The 10,536-nt window shown below is 36.9% G+C and overlaps 1 long non-coding RNA gene across 1 annotated transcript; it reads right to left on the reverse strand.

Annotated features, from left to right (window-relative positions):
- Positions 1 to 6,359: 6,359 nt before the first annotated feature.
- LOC140138768 (uncharacterized) lies at positions 6,360 to 8,539 on the reverse strand. The gene is made up of 3 exons (XR_011857059.1): positions 8,187 to 8,539; positions 7,173 to 7,304; positions 6,360 to 6,460 (listed from the first exon to the last, which is right to left on the reverse strand). It is a non-coding gene; the product is annotated as an uncharacterized lncRNA (long non-coding RNA).
- Between the last annotated feature and the right edge of the window lie 1,997 nt (positions 8,540 to 10,536).

A 10,536-nucleotide genomic window follows, 5' to 3' on the forward strand; every position in this document is an offset into this window, starting at 1 on the left:
AAGTTACAAATACCCAATACTAGATGTAACTTAAGGGTACTGTTCGTAAGTAAGTTTAGTGAAATGGAACTTACGACTCGTCACAAGTTACGAATAATTTTGAGACTTACGAAAGCTTTGTAAAGCTTAGTCAAGTTAATGAAATGGACACCTTGGTCAAACTGTAAACCCAGGGGTTGGGGCGGCGCTGGGGCACTTAACACAAATGACCATACAAGTATGTTCCCCGGAAAGACCCCTATTTTGGATTTTGCAGCTCTGAAAGACCCCCTATAAGTGACCAAACTAGAGCTCCAAAAGACCCTTGATTTTGATAATTTCAGCTCTAGAAGGTTTTGTCAGGCAATTTTCAGCCAGAAAGCCGGACCATTGATTTTGACTGTTCGCAGCTCCAAAAGTGCCCATTTTGCTTGTTTGCAGCTCCAAAAGACCCCCTTTTACCGGGGCAGCTCCCAAAGACCCACCACTTCAAAATTCCGGGGGAACATACCCACCAAATTTTGTTGATGTGCCCCCCCGGCCGTAACCCTGCCTATCCCCTACTACCCCTGCTAACTAGTGACGTACTTGACGCTTTAATGTTTTTTGTAATTGTAGTAGGCCTACAGCTTTTAAATGCATGTATGTAAACACGGCAGTAATTTGAGCCAACTCATCCGATTTAAATTTGAATAAACATTACTGGAGTTTGCACAGATCACTCTCTCGAGGAAGTCAAATGGACTATTATGCCTCGCCGACTTCGGGCGGGGGGGGGGGGGGCATTTTTGAATGCCGAGCCCTGACCATGTCTCGGCCCCATACAACATGGAATTTCCCCAATCGCTTTCCATGGACTTCCAACATGTGATCGTCTTGGTGCCTAGCAGGAAGTTGCAGAATTGCCTGGCTGTCCTGCCTACTGCCAATATGAACTATATGAGATAACTGATTATCTCAGAATAATTGATTATCTCAGATTCTCAGGATAATTGATTATCTCAATTTATATTGCAAATAGGGACATTGACAGGACAGGACTTGAGATAATTGTTGAGATAATTTGAGAAAATACATTATCTCAAGATGTTTTATCTGGAGATGATAAATTATCTTGATAGTAAATTATAAATTATCTTGAGATCATTATCTTGAGATAATCAATTATCTTCAGATGATCAATTACCCTGAGATAATAAATTACCTTGAGACAATTATCTCAAGATAAATATATGGAAATAATAAATTATCTCAAGATAAATATCTCCATAATCTTTTTGTCCAGAGATAAATCACGGGAAGATAAATATCTTGAGATAATAAATAATCTTGTCATGATAATAAATTATCGTGAAAAAATACATTATCTCAAGATGTTATTTATCTGGAGATCATAATCTTGATTAGTAAATTATCTTGATAATCTCTAGATGATTAATTTACCTGAGATAATCAATTATCCGAGATAATTAATCATTCTGAGATAATCCATTAACCTGAGACAATTATCTTTAGATAAATGGAAATAATGCATTGCTGTATCTCAAGATAAATATCTCAATAAAAAACCTCTCTCTATATATCTTTTTGTCCAGAGATAAATATCTCATGATGATAAATTATCTTGAGATAATTGATAAGTCACTCAAAAAATACATTATCTCTAAATCTTTTTTATCTGGAGATTAATATGTTAAGATAATCTTGAGATAAATTATCTTGAAATAATAAGTTATAAGATGACTTATCTCAAAGTAATTTATTATTTCAAGACTCTAATTTGTTATCTTTTATAGATAAGTGTCTCAAGAAATTATCTTGAGATAAGTTTTATTAATAAATCTCAAGATAACAAATTATCTCAAGAGAATACATCATCTCAAAACATTTTTTTTTTTTTTTTTAAATTATATAAAATCATCTCAAGATAAATATATGGTGATGATAAATAGCTCTTATGATAAATTATCTCAATATATATTTTTGAAGTTAAATATATGGAGATAATAGTAATAATGTCAAGATGATAATGTATTATCTCAACTTAATTGATCATCCAGAGGCTATTTAAAGCAAGTACATGTAAAAAGCTTTTCTTTTTAATTTAAAATTCTTGTTATTATTGTCTTCTGTTTTTTACAGGAAGCATGCATGATGGTTTGGAAAATGGACCTTGTGATGGCTATACCATGGACATAGGAAACCATTGATTTTTGAATCAACAGCGGGAACTATTCTTGGTGGTTATTCAATGGAGCTCAATGGATTTTCCAACCTACGGATTTGGCGCAAACTTCTCACATAGCACTATAACATGATTAGTCGTTTGGATTTAAGTACCAGCATTCAGCAGTTGGGGAAAAAATCAGCATAGTTGAATGAAATACTTAATTGTTAGTAGTTAATGGCATTATGTCAAAGTCTGGCTAACTTTGCGACTAATTTATGAGACATTGCCCGGGGACATTGCACTGTTTCACTGTTTGATGAACTCCAATAATAAACAAAAGGTTAGATCTGCACAATAATTATTTGTGAACAAAAATATTTACGGAAATGATTGTGCTCCTGGAGAACAAAACTATGGTAAAGAGCTCCAGAATTACTCCAATAATTACATAAACAACTGAATAATGCACCAACTGCCTGCCAAGATTATAATACAGGACATTGATATGATACAGGGTCTTTGAAAGAGCTGTGCAGTCAGAAAATTTAATATATAATGGCACAACAAATATGATCAGAATAGAGTATGATGTTGCGTGGTATTAAGGGGTTCTACACCCCTCGATAAATTTGTGTCTATTTTTGCATTTTTCTCACAAACTAATAACACAGTGATAACAAAAGTTATGTATATTATAAGGCAAGGAATCCAATTACTACACTTGCATTTCAGGGATCCAAGACAAGCGGTTTGTTATTTATGATAAGAAATAAGGTACCACTAGGATGTACCTCGTTTCCTATCATATACTAAACCGCTTGTCCTGAGTCACTGAAATTTCAGTGTAGTAATTGGATTCCTTGCCCCAATAATATACATAACTTTTGTTACCATTGTGTTATTATTTTTTGAGAAAAATGCGAAAATAGTCACAAATTTACCACATGGGTGTAGTACCCCCTTAAAGCATCTGCCAAATTTTTTTTTTTAATTTTGAAAATTGACCCACATGGTCTGGATAACAATTTGAAAATTGCACCTCAATAGGTGTATAGTGTATAGTTTCTTGCATTCACAGCAGTTATAAAGCTATAAAATTTACCATTCTGAAATTAAAGAGGAAACCCAGCCAGAGCAGTCCTTCTGGGATGAACCAAACCTGCCTGGTTATCAAATTAGTTAGTGACAATTTACAAGTGACTTAACTAATGCATATTTATACTATGCCAGGGTCATTTGTTTGGCAATATTTTCTTAACATGATCAAAGACATTTCACTCCCTGGAGGTTTGATTCACCCCGGAAGAACTACTCTGGCAGGGCTTCCTCTTTAAGGTGGTACGTACTACACCCCTGATAAATTTTGTGACTAATTTTGCATTTCTCAAAAATAACTACACACTGGTAATAAAAGTTATGTATATTATAGAGGCAAGGAATCCAATTACTTCACTGCAATTTCAGTGATTCAAGACAGGTGGTTCATTATATAAATGGGGTACATTCTAGCGGTACCTCTTTTCTTATCATAAATAACGTACCACTTGTCTTGAGTCACTGAAATTCCAGTATAGTATCTGGATTCCTTGCCCCTATAATATACATAACTTTTGTTACCAGTGTATTATTATTTATAGTCACAAATTTATCAAGCGGTGTAGAACCACCTGCAAAAATAAAAACCTAGTAAAATTTCCAGCTATGCAGTAATGGTGATGGTGCTCTTGGAGCATATGATCACAGTGAATCCATGTTGCAACCATGTAGCATCATAGGGCACGGGGCACATGCCCCCCCCCCCCATCGATTGCAAAGTTTAGAAAATCCAATTGGAAAATTGCCGGAAAATGGATTGTGCCCCCAATCACTATCAGACACAGATGCTTTAATTACCCCCAATATGATGACCTATGCTATGCCACTGATTACTTCTATTTGATCATTGATGGTGCGTAACATTTAACCTTGGTCCTTTTTGGCTCAAACACATAAAACTGGAATGAAAGCCCCAAGTAGGTCAAATTATGCATCTCTTGACTGGAATTTTCAAATTTCGCAAGGTTGTCAACCAACCATACTTCCATACAGCAATAATCAGCAAAGAAAAAAATGGCAAACCATCTTCTCTGCAACTGAACTATGCGGAGTCTGATACCATTGTTTATATGATATTTACCCATCTTACATGTATTTCTATTCCTACTCAAATGCAACACTGAAATAAATTCAAGCAAAGCAAATGATTATGCTTTTAATTTATTATTCTTTTCATTTTACACATACAAAGTCATGATTGTTAACATCATCTGCCAGTGATTGTGTTAAAAGTTACCAAATTTGCCTTCAATAATGTAAAGTAAATCTTCAGATACCATGTAAAGAGGTTTAATAAAATGTTATTTTTATATGGCATGGTTCTACTAAGTCTTGAGATTGTAGTCATTCTTCTCTCATCTTTAATGTCCATTTGCATTTTTCCCCATTTTTTTTGGCAATAGCTTGTGTTCATGGTGATCATAATTCAAAATCTTCATTTCATGAAGAACTAGCTCAGTTTGCTGATAGCAAGGCCATATATTGCCACATGACTGAGTTAGCTGGGAGTGTTTCAAAATACTTGCATTTCCTTGACAATAATGATATAAAATTGGATGGTTTGAACCCAATACGCAAATTTATTGGTCGAGCTATGAGTTTTAAAATATTGGAGGAGACGAAGTCAAGTCCAATATTTTTTAACTCATAGCGAGACCAATAAATTTTGTATTGGGTGAAAAAATATCCAATGTTATCATTATGTTTTCAGAATCTTTTTTGGTCAAAAACATGACTTTTGGTAAAAAATGTGGTTTTTGGTCAAAATGTGATTTTTGGTCAAAATGTGATTTTTGGTCAAAAATGAGTTTTGGTCAAAAAATTGTGGAAAACAATTTTTGGGGGAAAAGTGAGCCTATCCAACACAGTCCACGTTTTGAGTCCAAGTGTTGATTATATTGGACTCTTTAACTCTGTACAAAGTATAGGAAGGAAGATTCTGAGAACATAATAGAAATAAATTGAGTGTATGGGCGAATGGGGTTAGTTGCACCTTTGAGTCAAAAGAGTTCAGTGTGGGGCACTAATTGGGGGATGGAGGACTACTTAGGTTAAATCATGATATGACTGCTCTTGTGTTTTTTTAACCAAGAACAAATTTGTTTATTTCCCAGGGGGTCACTCCCATTGTGGCATGTACACCATCCGCGATAGTAAAAATGCGTAAGGGTAGTTTTTTGTGGGTAGGCACGATACGTGTGTATCGTGTTTAAGGTGTTAAAAACAAAAAAAGATTAGAAAAAAGGGTAGCAAAATTGCAATTGCTAATACGTGGAAATGAAATTTAGGGTATGAAATTTGATGCAAGGAACAAAATCCTGTATATGTTTAGGGTGTGAAAACAGGCGTGTGATATCTGTTTAGGGTATCGTTTTAGCCAAGGGTTAAATCCTTGTTTAGGGTGCATTTCAAAAGTTGCTGTGTAGTACCACTGCTGGTCAAAAGTTGCTGTGTAGTACCACTGCTGGTCAAAAAGGGGGCCCTGAAATTTTTGAGATCTGAAAAAGGGGCCCGAAAAATTTTCACGATGAAATTTTTTTTGCATCAGGGCCCCCAACAAGTGTTTGTGAACGGTTCCTTAATCGATTTTACTGTATGATACATGTACGAGGGGGTATCCAAAAGTTTTTGACATCACCCAGAAGTGAAAGAGCTATACTGATAAAATTTTGTCAGTGTAATCACTGGTCCTTATGTACATTATGGTTCAAAAATGGTCTCATAAGTATGTTTACTTTCTTTCCAGGTGGTGCTAGATGGGCAGTAGGCGCATTACCTTTTCATGATAAGATCCTCCACTTTCTTGAGTTTCTTCACTGTGGCCGCGCCATCCATAAGTGATGGACGTCCACTTCTTGGCTAATCTGTGAGGGACATGTAGCCAGTTTGGAAATTCCTTTTTCAAAAAGCAACAGTGCAATACGTTCCTCAATTTTCACCATCTTGCAGGTTATGCGCCTAGCTACTGCCCACCTAGTGCCATCTGGATAGAAAGTAAACTTATACTTATGAGACCATTTCTGAACCATAATGTACATAAGGACCAGTGATTACACTGACATAATTTCATCAAAATAGCTCTTTCACTTCTGGGTGATGTCAAAACTTTTGGATACCCCTCGTACAATGTACATGTCATACATCATAGACTTACTTGCAAACTCATTTTGTGTGGCATGGTGGTGCAGGGCTCTAGCCTTCTCCTGTCTTTTTCTCCTGATGACATGAAGAAAGAAATGCAAATTTAAATATCAAAATTTGAGGAAAATTGAGGTACATAATACATTAGATGCATGCATAAACTCCTCTAGTTGATTAATTTCACAAAAGTGAGGTTGAGCTTTACCCAAGGAAAATCTAGTACTTGGACGTAAAAAACAAGCAAACACAAACAGAGAAATTCCCAATGATTACACAGACAGTACAAGTACCCACACAGATTTGGTGCCCTAATTTGTATTTACGAACTACACTGTATTGGTAAGCACCGGAAAAATGTATGTATTTTTATATATAGTACAATTTTTTCAAAATTTCCGCCCCTTTTTCTTTACTAATTCTTTTTGCCGCCCCTTCTTCTTCCGCTGCCCCTTCGATTTGGCCACCCCCTGCTTTGACTCCCATGGAAAAAGCATGTAGGCCTATTGACGGATATGCAGTTTACCATTCTGCTATGGTCTATTTTCTATACCGGTACTTTTTTCTGCATGGATTGTATTACAGATCACCATGGGTTCTTTCAATTTTGTGAAAACTTATGGTTTTTTTTGGAAAATGAATACTTTAAAAATGGGTGTCTTGGAAAAATCTTAAAATTTGTGGCCAAACCTAAAATTCATGATTATACCCAAAATATGTGAATGTTAGCGTTTCACATACATGTACATTGTACATATCTTTTCAGATTGATTTTTTTTTTAATACATACCCTTTTCTTTCTTCCTTTGTGTGCTGCTTTGCTTGTAGCTCGATCTTCCCCGTCAAAAACAACTATGGGCGTAACATTTTGCCTAACCAACACATCTACTGCTTAGCAGAAATCATTGACATACCGGGGTACCTGTAAGAACCATAATTGCATAAAAGTGATGTAAAAATTGGTTGATATACAACTTGTCCCTATCCCAACCCACCCCTTGACCAATAGCGTATCTGTGGCAGGGGTCACTCTGCACCCCCCCCCCCATGGCTTTGACCAGGAAGGAAAACCTGAAAAATTATGCTAAATCAGCCTATTTTACACCTCTGCCTGAGAAAATCTACCCTGTGACCGGGTAAATCTACCGCACACCAGGATTTTGCCCGCTCTGACAAGTGACCCCAATACATGGTACACCACGTACTGCCCTTGACAATATAGTCTACCCGTCCTTTGACAATATATATATCAACTACCTTAGCTTTATTCCCTCCAGCAAGCAAGGGACAGGTTGGTCACTGGTCAGTGACGAGTTGCCTTCAAAAAATGTGGTGCAGGTTGACGCAAGGACAGGTTGGCATAGGAACGGCTTGTCATGTATTCTTAAAAATTAACTTCATTCATGTGACCAGGTAACATTAAAACCAATCAACGGTACACGATGCTTTTTTGGTCACGCAGCTATAAAAAGACAATTTTCATGGTTTAGAATAGGAGATTAATGAAAAATAAGCCCTTAATCCTTTCCTTCATCACCGAATACAAGTCACACACTTAAAATAATTTCTTAATATATGAATAGTATTGTAAATAATTGTGGTTCTTGAGAAATATGTCAATTACGAAGATGTTGCGTTTCAACTCTTTTCACATCATAATTACAGAACCACAAGATCCACAAAATTGTAACTGGATTCAGCACCACACCCGATTTAAAATGATCATAACAAATTTCACTACATGTAGATGGTATACCATCTACATTACATAGTATTTAAATTAATAAGCTTAAGCTTAACTTACTTCGTGGATCAATTCCAGGTTGTGCAGTGTACCTGCGTCAATGCCTGCACTTCACCGCCCAAATCCGCGGCAGAAACCCTGGCAGAAACTTTATTTTCTATATTCTTGAATTTTGGGAGTAAAGATTTAATTCCCATTGTCACGATTCGATTGTAACCGTGTGTTTGAAGCTGTCAACTCCGGGATTGTTATTTACGATCAGCTGATTGAATATCACAGGCTGTTTTTAACGGCTGATATCGCTAATTGTTCAAAATGCGCATGCGCTAGACATGCGCATAAAACAAATCGTGTTCCCGTGGTGTTGCCGTCGGGATTGCCCTGGAATTGCCAGAGAAGTATGACCCACCCCCCCTGGGCCACGCTACTCCCCACCAAGTTACGTCACTGTACCCCATACGGATCTCCAGATAAGCTGTTCACAAGGTTTTTTTGCTTGATACGCATCAAATACGCATAAATTATGCAAATTAGGTACTTAATTAGCATATTTTGCGCTGAAAATCTAATCAGGTCGAGAACATCTGGCCACGCTACTCCCCACCAAGTTACGTCACTGTACCCCATACGGATCTCCAGATAATCTGTTCACAAGGTATTTTGCTTATTACGCATAAATTATGCAAATTAGGTACTTAATTACCATATTTTGCGCTCAAAATCTAATCAGATCGACACCCTCTGGTCATGCTACCCCCTATAAAGTTTCATCATCATAGCACATACGGTTCTCAAGATAACGCGTTCACAAGCTTTTTCCGAACACACACACGCACACACGCACACACACACACACGGACACACACACACCATAGTGATTACTAAGTCTCTCCCTGAACATTCAGGCGAGACAAAAAGGGACCGGTGGTCTGATTGATTCCACTTTTGCACCATATTTCACCAACTTAGCTTCACTATGGCAAAATATTTCGCGCGCTTCTCGCGCATTTGTACCATAAACCTATGCAGTCGTCAAAAGGTGCTGGATTTACTATACTTCAAGAAATTTTTTCCAACCCCATTCCCCGCTCCACCCCAAATGTCAAAGAGAAATCTACGCCACTGCTATAAGTCCTACTTTTCTCTCTGATGAAGTTCATTATGTTGTATATAGGTAAGCCTAAGGGACCGTTCACAAACACTTGTAAGGGGGGCCTGATGCAAAAAAGGGGGCGCCTGAAAATTTTGACCTTCCTAAGGGGGCCCTGAAAAAATGAGTTTATAAGGGGGGCCTGAAATTATTGAGGTCTGTAAAGGGGGGGGGGTCCGAAAAATTTTCGCGATAAATTTTGTTTTGTGAACGGTCCCTATTAAGTAAGCTTAAGTAATGAGTAGGTCCTGAAGAATATACTAACAATGCTATTCAATCTGAGTATATGGAAGTGTAGAGAAGACAATGATCGTTCTAGGAAAACACGAAAAGACAACAGTTGGTCAATTAATTTAGAACTGAGTCTACGTATAAGTCTAGACTACAGGCTGTAGGCCTACTTATTCCTATGTATTGTTATAAGTAATTCCGATAGGCTATACAAGCCCTAACCCAGCAAACACAAAACGTTTTTGAAACGGTGTAAACAGGTGATATTTTGGGTCTGGCTGGCTAAAAAACGTTTTTTAACGTTTTTACCAAAACCCAAACCCAAAATAACATTAAATTTCGAGTTTACAGATCATGAAAACGTTCGTTTTAAAACATTTTGTATGAAAGCACACTGCACCAACATGTTTTGAAAATGTTATTGTAAAGTTTTGCAAACATTTTTGGCCAAATATTTAGTCAACACTTGAATAATGTTCATCATGCCCTTTATTTACCCTTTATATAACCCGACGTTTAAACGTTTTCTGCAGGCGATCTTGTCTAACCTTTTGCGAATAATGTTGAAAACGTTTTGTATTTGATGGGAATAGGCCTATAATAGTAAATATAATTATACACTGTAAATTCAACACTAGGCATTCAAGTTTTCATTTACACAAATTAAATTGAAACAAAATTATGAAAACAACGTAAAATCATGGTAATTGTGTCAAAATATGGGCTGAAAAGAAAAGAAAACACGTCAATTTTGGCAACAAAAAAAGAGGAAATCTGCTGAAAAGAGGAACTCTCACAATCCCTGAAGATGTTTCGTTTAGATGGTTTGAACAAAAACGAGTAAAAAGTGGTAATAGTACGTACCGGTGCTAGTATATAGATCTATTTTTACATGCACATCAAAACCGATGGAGCAATGGTACTGATGCACACCCCCTAGAGCAGGCCTTCTCAACTGGCGGCGTGCGCGCCACTTGTGGCGCTTGGAGTTAGTCGAAGTGGCGCATGAAGTGACGCACGGTAAATTTA

The sequence above is a fragment of the Amphiura filiformis genome, chromosome 18 (assembly GCF_039555335.1).
Source record: "Amphiura filiformis chromosome 18, Afil_fr2py, whole genome shotgun sequence".
In the NCBI taxonomy this organism is placed as follows: domain Eukaryota; kingdom Metazoa; phylum Echinodermata; class Ophiuroidea; order Amphilepidida; family Amphiuridae; genus Amphiura; species Amphiura filiformis.